The sequence below is a fragment of the Sus scrofa genome, chromosome 7, assembly GCF_000003025.6.
Source record: "Sus scrofa isolate TJ Tabasco breed Duroc chromosome 7, Sscrofa11.1, whole genome shotgun sequence".
In the NCBI taxonomy this organism is placed as follows: domain Eukaryota; kingdom Metazoa; phylum Chordata; class Mammalia; order Artiodactyla; family Suidae; genus Sus; species Sus scrofa.
The window spans coordinates 79115038-79126802 of NC_010449.5; the positions used below are offsets into that span (position 1 = coordinate 79115038).

General features: G+C 36.0%; 2 pseudogenes; one reads left to right on the forward strand and one right to left on the reverse strand.

Annotated features, from left to right (window-relative positions):
• On the forward strand, positions 4007 to 4945 carry LOC100738847 (annotated as a pseudogene).
• Positions 9245 to 9878, reverse strand: LOC100739288 (annotated as a pseudogene).

Here is an 11765-nt window from a genome sequence, read left to right on the forward strand (position 1 = left end):
AAAAGGTAATCGTGTTTTCTTTCCATTAGCATTCCTAGAGAGATGTGTATAAAATGATTATCTTCTGTAAGAAAGGGAAGCACATTTATTAGGAACTCAAGATTACAAGATGGAAAAGGATTTCATACACATCTAAGTAGAAGAGACATGGAGAACAAAAAATCCAAAGCTGAATAATTACCAACATCATGTCACTTTAAAATATGATTGGAAATTACTTAATATATAAAACTACCAGAGATTGAATTTGTTTTCCTGGTCTCTTACATGGTTAGAAATAGCGTGTTGTGTTGTTGTGTATTAATTTTATCGCTAAGCTGTAAATAGAATGCAGAAAGATTTAGAGAAAGTTAACAAATGAGAGTTGGGGGGGGATAGAATAGAATAAGTGAGAAAGGAACCCTGAGTCCGTGAGTGGAACTTGAAAAGGTATTGAGTTTGCTGAATCTTGCAAACAGAAAGTGAAGGAGTGACATTCGTTTCATTTTTGCACATAAAAGGTTATTTGAAAGAATGCAGAATTATTTATTTTTTGATAGATATAAATAGTTAAAGTAGGGGTGGTATTTAATCAGAGGAAGCAGTGTTTTACTTGGATATAAAGCAGGTTTTGTGACAATTTGAAAGATAAAATGCATGACGTTTCAGCTGAGGGTGTTGTTAAATGCACAATATTTTTAATTGAGGAAGAAATTTATATAAATGACAATTTAGATTAATACCGTGTCCAAATCTAACTGCTATATGTAGATCCCTTTCAATTTGATGACTATTATTGAGTTACCAATATTCCCTCCATCTGTAAAGGATTAAATGTCTCCATGGGGTATTAATCAATTCTCCATGGACCAAGAAAAGCACTAATCACAACAGAAGGCAAAGAGGAAGGCCATGTCTTTTGCATGGTGGATATCAAATTAGTTTTTTAAATGTGGGTATAATTATTATGTTTGAGAAAATGTACTTCAGAGTATAACCAGTAGATAAGAGAAGAAGCATTTAGAACACCCTAATTCAGGAGTTTTAGCCTATGAATATTTGATGACTTTTTGGTGAATAAACATCATATGACTGTGTCTCCATTTAGAAAACTCTCTACAGCTTTTGACCTGAACTGAGATATAGATCCTAACTCTGTCTCAGGTGACTTTTAAAACTATGATGACCCAAGGATGTAGGTTCGATCTCCGGTCTGCCACAGCCGTTAAAAAGATTTGGCATTGCCGCAGCTGCAGCATAGATCGCAAGTGTGGCTTGGATCTGATCTCTGGCTCAGGAATGCCCTATGCCACAGGGCATCCAAAAAATAAACAAAAGAACAAAACTGGAATGACCCAAACTTTTGAGTTTCTACATTCCCTGACATTAGGATAGGTACATCTAAGGTCCATGTTTATATCTCATTCTTCTTTAAACTCACTTTTCCTAAAACTCTCAGTTCTTGCCTAGTTGATGGAGATTGGAGAGCCGAAAGGCAAATAAATTCACAGCTATAGGCACATGGCTGGTAAGAGCTTATTAAGAAACTCTCTGAAGAGCCTTAACACGTAAAAGATACCAGGAGATATAATACCACAATGTTTTAATACAAAATTCTACAATTATAGAATTTCTGGAGTTGGTCCAGAAAGTACTGTCAATCATATCTCAAAAATTGTCTTTTACTTAAAGTAAGACTTAGGCTTCTTTTCTTTGACATTCTATAAATACTTCTTAATTTTTCATCCTTTTTAGGTTTACAATTTATTTCTTTTTCTCTAAGTCATCTCACTTGTATAGTTCCTTGTTTTCTATTATTCTTGGTCGCTTAGAAGGTGAGCAGTTTTCTTTATCAATATTCCTTAATTATATATCTATATATTCCTAATTATATAGGTTTTTTCATCCAAATACATCTTCTATCTTTCATAAATAATTCCTGAAGTATATACATAGCTCCATTAATACCTCTTATGATTCTAAGATTTAGGAAACTTGGATAACAACACAAGTGCAGTCCTTAACTTTATGGGAGTTGCAGTCTCACCGAGGAGAACAAATGAAAATATCAATGAACTGCATTTGTAGTATTGCAAAGAAATGCAGTAGTTTTTAGAAAGCAAATATATTTAGTTTACACAGACTAGTTTTTATTTTGCTCACTGAAAGAATATGAATATTATAATCTCCTATTATATGTGGAGATAATTATAATATGCTATCAAAATACCTTTTATATATGGAATTTTTATATTATCTACTGTCCAATAACATTTTCTTTTCTTATTTATTCATTTATGATGTGTATTTAGCACTGTTATAGACATGTGAAAATAACAAAAGAGGAGCAACATTATCAGTTACTGAATATTTACACATAATAGATATACAATCAATAAAAGATTGTAAAACCAAAATTATTTTATACCTCAAATTTTGTATTTATTATCAGTAATATTATTATTGATAATATTTTATAAATATTATAATTATTTATAAAATATTATAAAACCTCAATTATGTTATAATTATTTTATACCCATTTTATACTTCTCTGAGAAGTTAGTGTTACTAATTGCAATTTCATAGATGAACTGAGGTTCAAGAATTTAAGTAACTTGCCCCAAATCCTCTTGTCAGTGGCTCAATATAGCTTAAATCTTGTTTTACAGAATCCAAGGCCACATTCTTTCCATTGTGTGATGTTGCTTCTCTAACTGAAACCAAAATTATAAGATAATGTGATATGTTCTACACAGAAAAGAACAAGATTCTTTTCAGTATACATGAGGCCCTTCATAGTTTTTCACCTCACAGACCATGTGCTAAGTACTTTAGGGCAGCGCTCCTGAAATTATCTTTGGTAAAGGACCAGGGTTGTTTTTCTCAAATCCTTCTTGGACTGATACTTTAGAAAATATGAAATCATAGGCTTGGGTTTTGCTGTCATGTGAAATTTCTGGAGAAATTTCTAAATGCTTCTTTTCAGTTTCTGCACCTAACCTGAGGCAAACTGGTAACAGACAGTTTATGGACCTGCACCTCTGTATGGACCATTTTTCATGGCTTCAGGGACTACTAATATGAATAAGTCACAATCCCTGCCTTCGAGAAGCTTAGAGTCTCCCAGATGATTTAGAGCATTACTCAGTTTACTAAAATACAAGAAATCCTAAAAAAATATATGTTGGTAGTATAAAGCAAGACCTCAAATTGTTAATAAACCTTGAAGACAAGTGTTTTCAAGAGATAGGGAGTCAGTAGGATGGGTCATTTGCCAGAATAAGGCTTGTAGTCTTGAAAGTTGATGAAATTGTTGAGAATTGATGAAGAGTTTGTATGACTGGAGACAGGCTATATTAATTTCAGGTTGATTTCTATTACCTCTGTTGACCAATCTTGTATCTTTTGAAAAACATCATAGCATCTACACTGGGAAGAAGCAGAGTGTTTTTAAATGCATAGAAAACCTGGTGGTTATGGTGGTAATATAAATTAAATTCTAGTATTCATAAAGCAAGACTTCACAGATGTGGTCAACATTTAAACAATATTGAAGATGAATATGTTCCCAGAGGTAGGGACTGGGAAGGAGGAAAAAGGCCCTCTTCTGGATGAAGATCATAGGCTTGGAAGTTTTTTTAATAGTGATTATTAGTTTGATGTGACTAAGGTCAAAACATGCTAGATGTGATTCAAAAATAAAAAAGTTTGAAGTTGAATTTATATTACTCTGGTTGACTGTTTTGTTTCTCCTGAGTTACAGGGCACCAACCCTGGGAGGAAGCAGAGGTTCATAAAGACAGAGACAAGACAGTGATAAGAACAACTCTGTATAAGAACCAGTCATTTCTATGTGTAAACACTTTTAGAGTCCATAAACATATTAGGTCAATTTTAATACTAATAGCCTACTGGAAATAGACTATCATAACTTTCATCTATCTCCTTCAAATTCATTGAAATAACTATCATAATTCATATTTTTCCTATTGTTTCCCTTCAGGTAGCAATATTAACAAAGCCCATGGATGGAGCAAATCATTCTGTGGTGTCAGAGTTTGTGTTCCTGGGACTTACCAACTCCTGGGAAGTACAACTTCTCCGCTTTGTGTTCATCTCCACATTTTACATAACAAGCATGATGGGAAACTCCCTCATTATGCTCACTGTGACCTCCGACCCTCACTTACACTCCCCCATGTAGTTTCTGTTAGCCAACCTCTCCTTCCTTGACCTAGTTGCTGCTTCTGTTGCTTCTCCCAAGATGATTTATGACCTTTTCAGGAAACGTAAAGTCACCTCCTTCAGTGGCTGCATCGCTCAAATCTTCTTCATCCACGTCATTGGTGGTGTGGAGGGAGTGGTGCTCCTTGCCATGGCCTTTGACAGATATGTTGCCATATGTAAACCTCTCCATTATCTGACCATCATGAGCCCAAGAATGTGTATCTCCTTTTTAGTGGCTGCCTGGGTGACTGGCCTTATCCACTCCATGGTTCAGCTGGCTTTTCTGGTAAACTTACCCTTCTGTGGGCCTAATGTATTGGACAGCTTTTACTGTGACCTTCCCCGGTTCCTCAAACTTGCCTGCACAGACACTTACCAACTAGAGTCCATGGTCACGGCCAATAGTGGGTTCATCTCTGTTGGCTCCTTCTTCATTGTGATCATTTCCTATATTGTCCTCATTCTCACTGTACAGAAACACTCTTCAGCAGGTTCATCTAAGGCTCTGTCCACACTGTCAGCTCACATTGCTGTGGTAGTCTTGGCCTTTGGTCCTTTGATATTTCTCTATACATGGCCATCTCCCTCCATGCCCCTGGATAAGTTTCTGGCCATCTTTGATTCAGTTCTCACTCCTTTCTTGAATCCTGTCATTTATACATTCAGGAATCAAGAAATGAAGGTGGCAATGAGAAGAGAATGCAGACAGTTAGTGAGTTACAGAAAGATCTCTTAAGTGACACCTGTACTGTGAAGAACCCTTGTTGATTACTGATGTTCATTAATAACTTTCAAACTTGGAAATGAGATCTTGTTTGTCCTCGCTTGATTTAATTATTCACACTGATATAGAGTCTATTTTTCCTCTTACTTAGGATGGAGAGATATCCACTTCCGAAAAAAAGAGGAGTTATATCAAAGTGTTTATAATAAAAAATTATAGTATTCTTGAGCCTCAATTCCTAAGGAGTAATATTTTTATGAAGTAATTATTAGAAATACATAACAGGGAATACTTCTCTAAGGCTTCAGAACAGAGAGACCTGTCTCTCTCATTAACAGGAGCCTGTCTCACAGATAGAAACTCCTATCAGTACCTGATGGGAGGTTTCCTAAGTGAAGAATAAACTGAGTCTTCCTGTTGTTATGCTGTACTCTGCTCACATTTTACCTCTCCTTTGTGCCTCTGACAGGGCTATGCAAGGAGGGCAGAATCTTTGAGAGTACATACACAGAATCTTTGAAAACATGTACACATGTTTCACACATACCCAGGTAGAAGCCATGGAAGCTGTTCTTAGAATAAAAAGAACTGGGAAACACCAGGATTTTTCTCTGAGATTAACATGATGCAACTCAAACCCATTACATTTCCATTCCTCTTTTCTTCCTATGTCTTCCTATGCATTTTTCCTAAGCAAGTGGTCTTTGGGCTAGGAAAATCTTTCTCCCCTTTCGCTCTCCTTTCTCAGGCAGTCTTCCTTCTCTATGTCCCTGTCCCATGATTCCTCTTTCTTTTCCCACTTCCCTGCATTTGGGGCTCTGCCCTTTTTGACTTAGCTCACTGTTGCCCCTTTAAAATTTTTCTATTATAGTTTATAATATTATAAAGTGCCTCCTCAACATTTTCACATCTTAAAGAACATATTATTCTTCAGGAGTTTAGCTTTCTAGTGTGAGTGAAGAGAAAATACCTAAATGGCAAGGATAAGATCAATTATAGAAGTGGCTTTCATACCTTTGACAGTGATCCACAGTAAAAAATGTAATATACATTGTAGTGCATACAATGCCCCATCCCCATAAAGGACTGAATCACAGTTTAACATAGCAATATTTATTCTTATGAATTTTTTCTTTCTTTTTTTCTACTAAGAACTGTTTACAACCCACTTTGTGAGTTGCTTACAGAATCTCTGATTATTCAGAAAATTACCAAGAAGACAGTTAAACATGCACCACTTCTTGTTAAGAGCAAAATAAATATATCAAGATCAACTTGTTATGTCATTCTAACAGAGAAAACCAAAATCTAGTTGTGTTTTAATGTAATATTATTAAAACAATTCTAAATTTATTTAAGTAAGCGTATGAAACCTTGACTGTCCAAATATTGTCAAATTTTAATACTTATCTTTGCTTCAATTCAGACTGATTCTTTGAAATATATATGTGTTTGTGTGTGTGTGTGTGTGTATATACAGATTTATGTCCAAAGCAAATAGGATTTACTTCCTGAAAACCACCTATAGCTTTCTATGTCCATTCAGTTTTGTCTTTTACAATACTCTTAATTTTTTACAGTACTCTTAATAACATTTTTCTTAAGATAAATAATACTTTTCCCCTTGATATTATGATTGTGCTACTTCTAGTATAGTCTCAGTCACCCATTTATGACTTAACCAAAATATCTAATTTCTATTCCACTCAGAGTTCTTGAAGGGGAGTACTTGAGAATTGTCTGTCATATACTATCATTTTAATAATTCAGCAAAACTCATGAGCATACTAATATAATTCCCAACAGACACACACTTTCTATTCATACCTTCTTACAGACAGTAAATAATATTCTTAAAGCAGAAGAAATGAACATGTGCATTAACTGGTCAAAAGACATGGACACTCTATAAAAATATAAATACAGAGAGAGACACACACACATGCATTCACACACACACCATGACCAATCTTTCAATATTCAACCATATTTAAAAATTAGTCAAAGAATGAGTTCCCGTCATGGCGCAGTGGAAACAAATCCAACCAGGAACCATGAAATTGTGGGCTCAATCCATGGCCTTGCTCAGTGGGTTTAAGGATGAGGGATTGCAGTGTGCTGTGGTGTAGGTCCCAGAATGCGGCTCAGAGTCTGTGTTGCTATGGCTGTGGCGTAGGCTAGCAGCTATAGCTCAGATTTGACCCCTAGCCTGGGAACCTCCATATTCTGCTGGTGCAGCCCTAAAAAGCAAAAAAAAAAAAAAATTTAGTCAAAGAATATCCACTAAATACTATGCTTAATACTAAACTAAGCTCTTACAATTGTTGAAAATATTAAATATTATGTTTAAGAGGACACACTACAGACCTGTCAGACATATAACTCAAATGACTGAACACATGATTTTAAATTTCATCTAAGTGCTTGTCTTATACTTTATAGTGGTATGGTCAAGAAGAAGATCTATTACTGTTTTATTAAAAATATTGATTCAGTCTGAATTGTCCAAGAATTTATTTTCACTATGTGAATTTGGATTCTCATAGAAAAACACTTCTGAGCTAGTAATTTTTATAAGAATGGTTCCTATAAAAGCTTAGCAAATCTAGACTAGTAGAAGTTCAATTTAAAAATTTGGGGAATTTGAACTCTATTAGATTCATATCAGCACTGTTGATCTCTATAAACCAATTCTTAGAGAACTTTATTTTTAAAGGTTTTGCATAAAATTTATTAATATCTCCTTGAGTTAGGAACTCCTCCATCTCAACAGCAAAAAGGAAAAAAAAAAACTACTCAATTAAAAATGGACAAAGTGTTTGAATAGATATTTCTCTAAAGAAGACACATAAATGGTAAATAGGCATTTGAAAAAATGATCCATTAATTATCAGAGAAATGCAAATAAAAACAAATTGAGATGTCATCTCACACCTCTTGGGAAGGCTATTAACAACAAACAAAATATAACAAGTGTTGATGAACATGTGAAGAAATTGGAGCCCTCACTGTTGGTGAGAATGTAAAATGGTGCAGCCAGCAAGGAAAACAGTACGGTGCATTTTCCTAGAAGAAGCATAATCTATATCCAGGAATACCACTCCAGCCCATATAGCAGATGATAAGTCTGTCATCTTTGAGTAGATCCTCAATCTGGAAAAATTTCTTCTGTAGTAGTTCTAGACTCTGTGCAAAGGGCCTTGCTGCTTAGGCCTTATTACTCAGACTTCAATGTAATTAGAAAAAATTGTTGATTGATGAGAGATAAGATGTGAAACTTCTAGCAAGCATCAATGGGCTAATCACAATGCAGACTGGTATGGTTCTGTAGCATTTTTCCCTAAAAATTTCAGAAAAGTTTATATACAGACAAGGCATCCCACAAACACCATATCATACCGAGGCTCTACACAAAAAAGGAACGTGTGGAAGTTGCGTATGACCATTGTATCTACTGTCCCCATCATACTGTACCACCCATAATCTACTGGTAAAAGAGAAATGGAATGGCTTACTACATCTGCCGATGAACCACTAGCTTGGAGGTGATATTCTGAGAATGCAAAGTCTTCGATAGGACACTGTATACAGTTAGCCCTTGGGACCAAGGGGTTTATGGGCACTGATCCTCCATATAGTTGAAAATCTACACATAATTTGGATTATGTGGCCCTATCCAACTGGGGATTGAGTACATATTTATTGAAAAAAATATTTGTCTGTAAGTGGAATGACATAGTTCAAACTTGTGTAGTTCAATGGTCAACCATACATACACAATGTATAATTTTTGCTTGGTTCATTGTCCCTGTTGAGTAGTATACATGGGTCCAGGAGTCAGGGGATAGTTGGGAAGTTTGAACTTCTCATCCTTGTAAATCTGGGCTCTATGGGTTCAGAACTCCTGGTTCCAAGAAAAAAACATTTTCGTCAAGGACACAAAAAGAGTCTCTTTAAATTTTGATCTCTTTTTTTATTCCAGGAAAGTCAGGCTCTTTGCACTAAGAAAAAACAGTGTTGATATTGTCAGATATTGTCATTCATCCCATTAGCTTTCCTCTTATAAGAGGCCCACAGGATAAGAGGTTAAGTCCTGAAGGAGCTTCTCCTAGAACTCAAATGAAGTAAAAAGACTCAGTGTTAGAGAGAATGTCATGTGTGCTATGCTTTGCCACCCAGCTACCCATCCAAAGCAGAAAAATTTATTCTCCCAGCTATTGGCAGGGTTGTTGTCTGACATTTCTCATCCCCCTACTCACCTGATAGGGTAATTGAGTCCCTCATCACAAGCACTTGAAGCCATGGCCAGTTTCACTCCCTTCTTTCTGTCCTTTTCTTATTCTTTTCCTTGCACTCCTCTTTGGTTAGTTTGTCCCTCTCCTTCTGCAGGTTATCCTATTCCTTCTTCCTCTGGGACTCATCCCAGAGTGAGTCTTGCTCCAGTTTTCCAGCACTTGGGACATCTTCCACATGGGTGTTTTGGAGCAGAGATTTTCCAGAACGTTCATCATGGCCTCACCTGAATCATCCTTCTCATCTGCTTTATTGTCTTTGTCTCACACATCAGCATACATGGCCAGGGGTGCAGCTTCCCTCTGCTTCTCCTCCTCTGACACTATCCTGGGCTTCATCACGATCTATGCCTGCTTCTCATGAAGGTGGCAACAACCTGGACCTCATCTTCTTATTCACTGCGGTGACAACACACAATGCCCTTGCGGATATTAAGGAGGGATTCTTCTTCCAGGAAAGCAGAGAGGATACCCTGCAGAACATCCAGCTTCTTTTGTTCCTAATCCTCCTGCAGGACACCCAGGATGTAGGTGTCTTAAATGGCTCTGTCCACTCCCAGTGCCTCTAACTGTCCATCTAGTCAGGATCCAAAGCTGTTGCCTGCTCCAGAGTTTTTATTGGTGGTAGATACTGCCACTTTACTGGGCACCATCCTGGGGCCAAGTTCCTGCCAGCCATCACCATACCTTTTTTTAATGGATCCTCTGTGGCATATGGAAGTTCCCAGACTAGGGGAATAATTGGAGCTATAGCTGCTGGCCTACACCACAGCTCATTGCAACATTAGATCCAAGTCATGTCTGCAACCTACACCACAGTTTGCAGCAATACCAGATCCTTAACCCACTGAGCAGGGTCAAGGATCAAATCTGCTTCTTCATGGATACCAGTCGGGTTTGTTTCCACTGAGGCACAATGGAACTCTCATACTTTTTATTATTATTATTATTATTATTATTATTACTGTAGCTTTGTGGCATCATGTCTAGTCACTTATGATGGAATATGTAATGTGAGAAAAAAGAATGTATACATGTATGTGTAACAGGGTCACCATGCTGTATAGTAGAAAAAATATATATAAATAAAAGATTTTCAAAAAAAAAAAAGAAAAATCTCAGGTAAAAAGTCCAAATGTACATTTAAAGAAACTTAAAAAAAAAAGAAAAAAAACAGGCAAAGCCTAAAGGTAGTAGAAGCAAGGAAATAAAGATCATGTGGAAATACATGATATAGTGACAAAAAAAACAAAGAAAAGATAAATGAAACTAAGAGTTGATTGTTTGGAAAGATAAACAAAATTGGCAAAACTCAGCCAGACTCACCAAGTAAAAAAGAGAGATCCCAAATAAATAAAATAGATATGAAGAAGGGGAAATTACAAATGACACCACAGAAATACAAAGATTCATGAGAGAATAGTATAAAAGTTATATTCCAACAAATGAGACAACTCAGAAGAAATGGATAAATTGCTAGAAGCGTAAAATCCTCCAAGATTGAATCATGAAGAAATAGAAAATCTTAACAGACTCATCACTAATAAAAAAATTGAATCAATAATAAAAAATTTCCCCAAATAAAGAAGTCCAATTCCATATGGTTTCATCAGTTAATTCTGATAAACATTTAAGAAATAATTAGTGCCTAGCCTTCTCAAACTATTCCAAAAATTGAAGAGGAAGGACCACTTCCAACCTAATTTTACAATGTCAAAATTACCCTGATATAAAAACCAGACAAAGACACCACACACACAAAAAAAGAAATCATAGCCAATATCTCTGCTGAACATAAATGCAAAAATCCTCAACAAAATACTAGCAAGCCAAATTCAAAAATACATGAAAAGGGTCACACAACACAATCGAGGAGATTTCATTCTAGTGATGCAAGACGGTTTAGCATTGAGAAGCAAGTGTACAGTTTTCTGCCAGTTTTCCACTGTACAGCATGGTGACCCAGTTACACATACACATATATATTCCTTTTTCTCACATTGTCATGCTTCATCTTAATTAACTAGACATAGTTCCCAGTGCTACACAGCAGGATCCCATTGCTAATCAGTCCTGAAGGCAACATTCTGCATCTATTTACCCCAAGCTCCCAGTCCCTCCAAGTCCCTCCCCTTCCCCCTTGGCAACCACAAATCTATTCTCCAAGTCCATGATTTTCTTTTCTGTGGAAAGGTTCCTTTGTGCCATATATTAGATTCCAGATATAAGTGATATCATATGGTGTTTGTCTTTCTCTTTCTGACTTACTTCACTCAGATAAGAGTATCTAGTTCCATCCATGTTGCTGCAAATGAGATTTTTCTTATTTCTTGAAGTAGGCCTGTATGGCTGTGAAATTCCCTCATAGAACTGCCTTTTCTGCATCACATAGTTTTGGAATGTGTGTTTCCATTTGTATTTGTTTCTTGGTATTTTTTTACTTCCTCTTGATTTCTTTATTGACCCACTAATTGTTCAGCAATTTGTTATTTAGTCTCCAGGTTTTTGTATTTTTTCTAGTTTTCTTTTTACGGTTTATA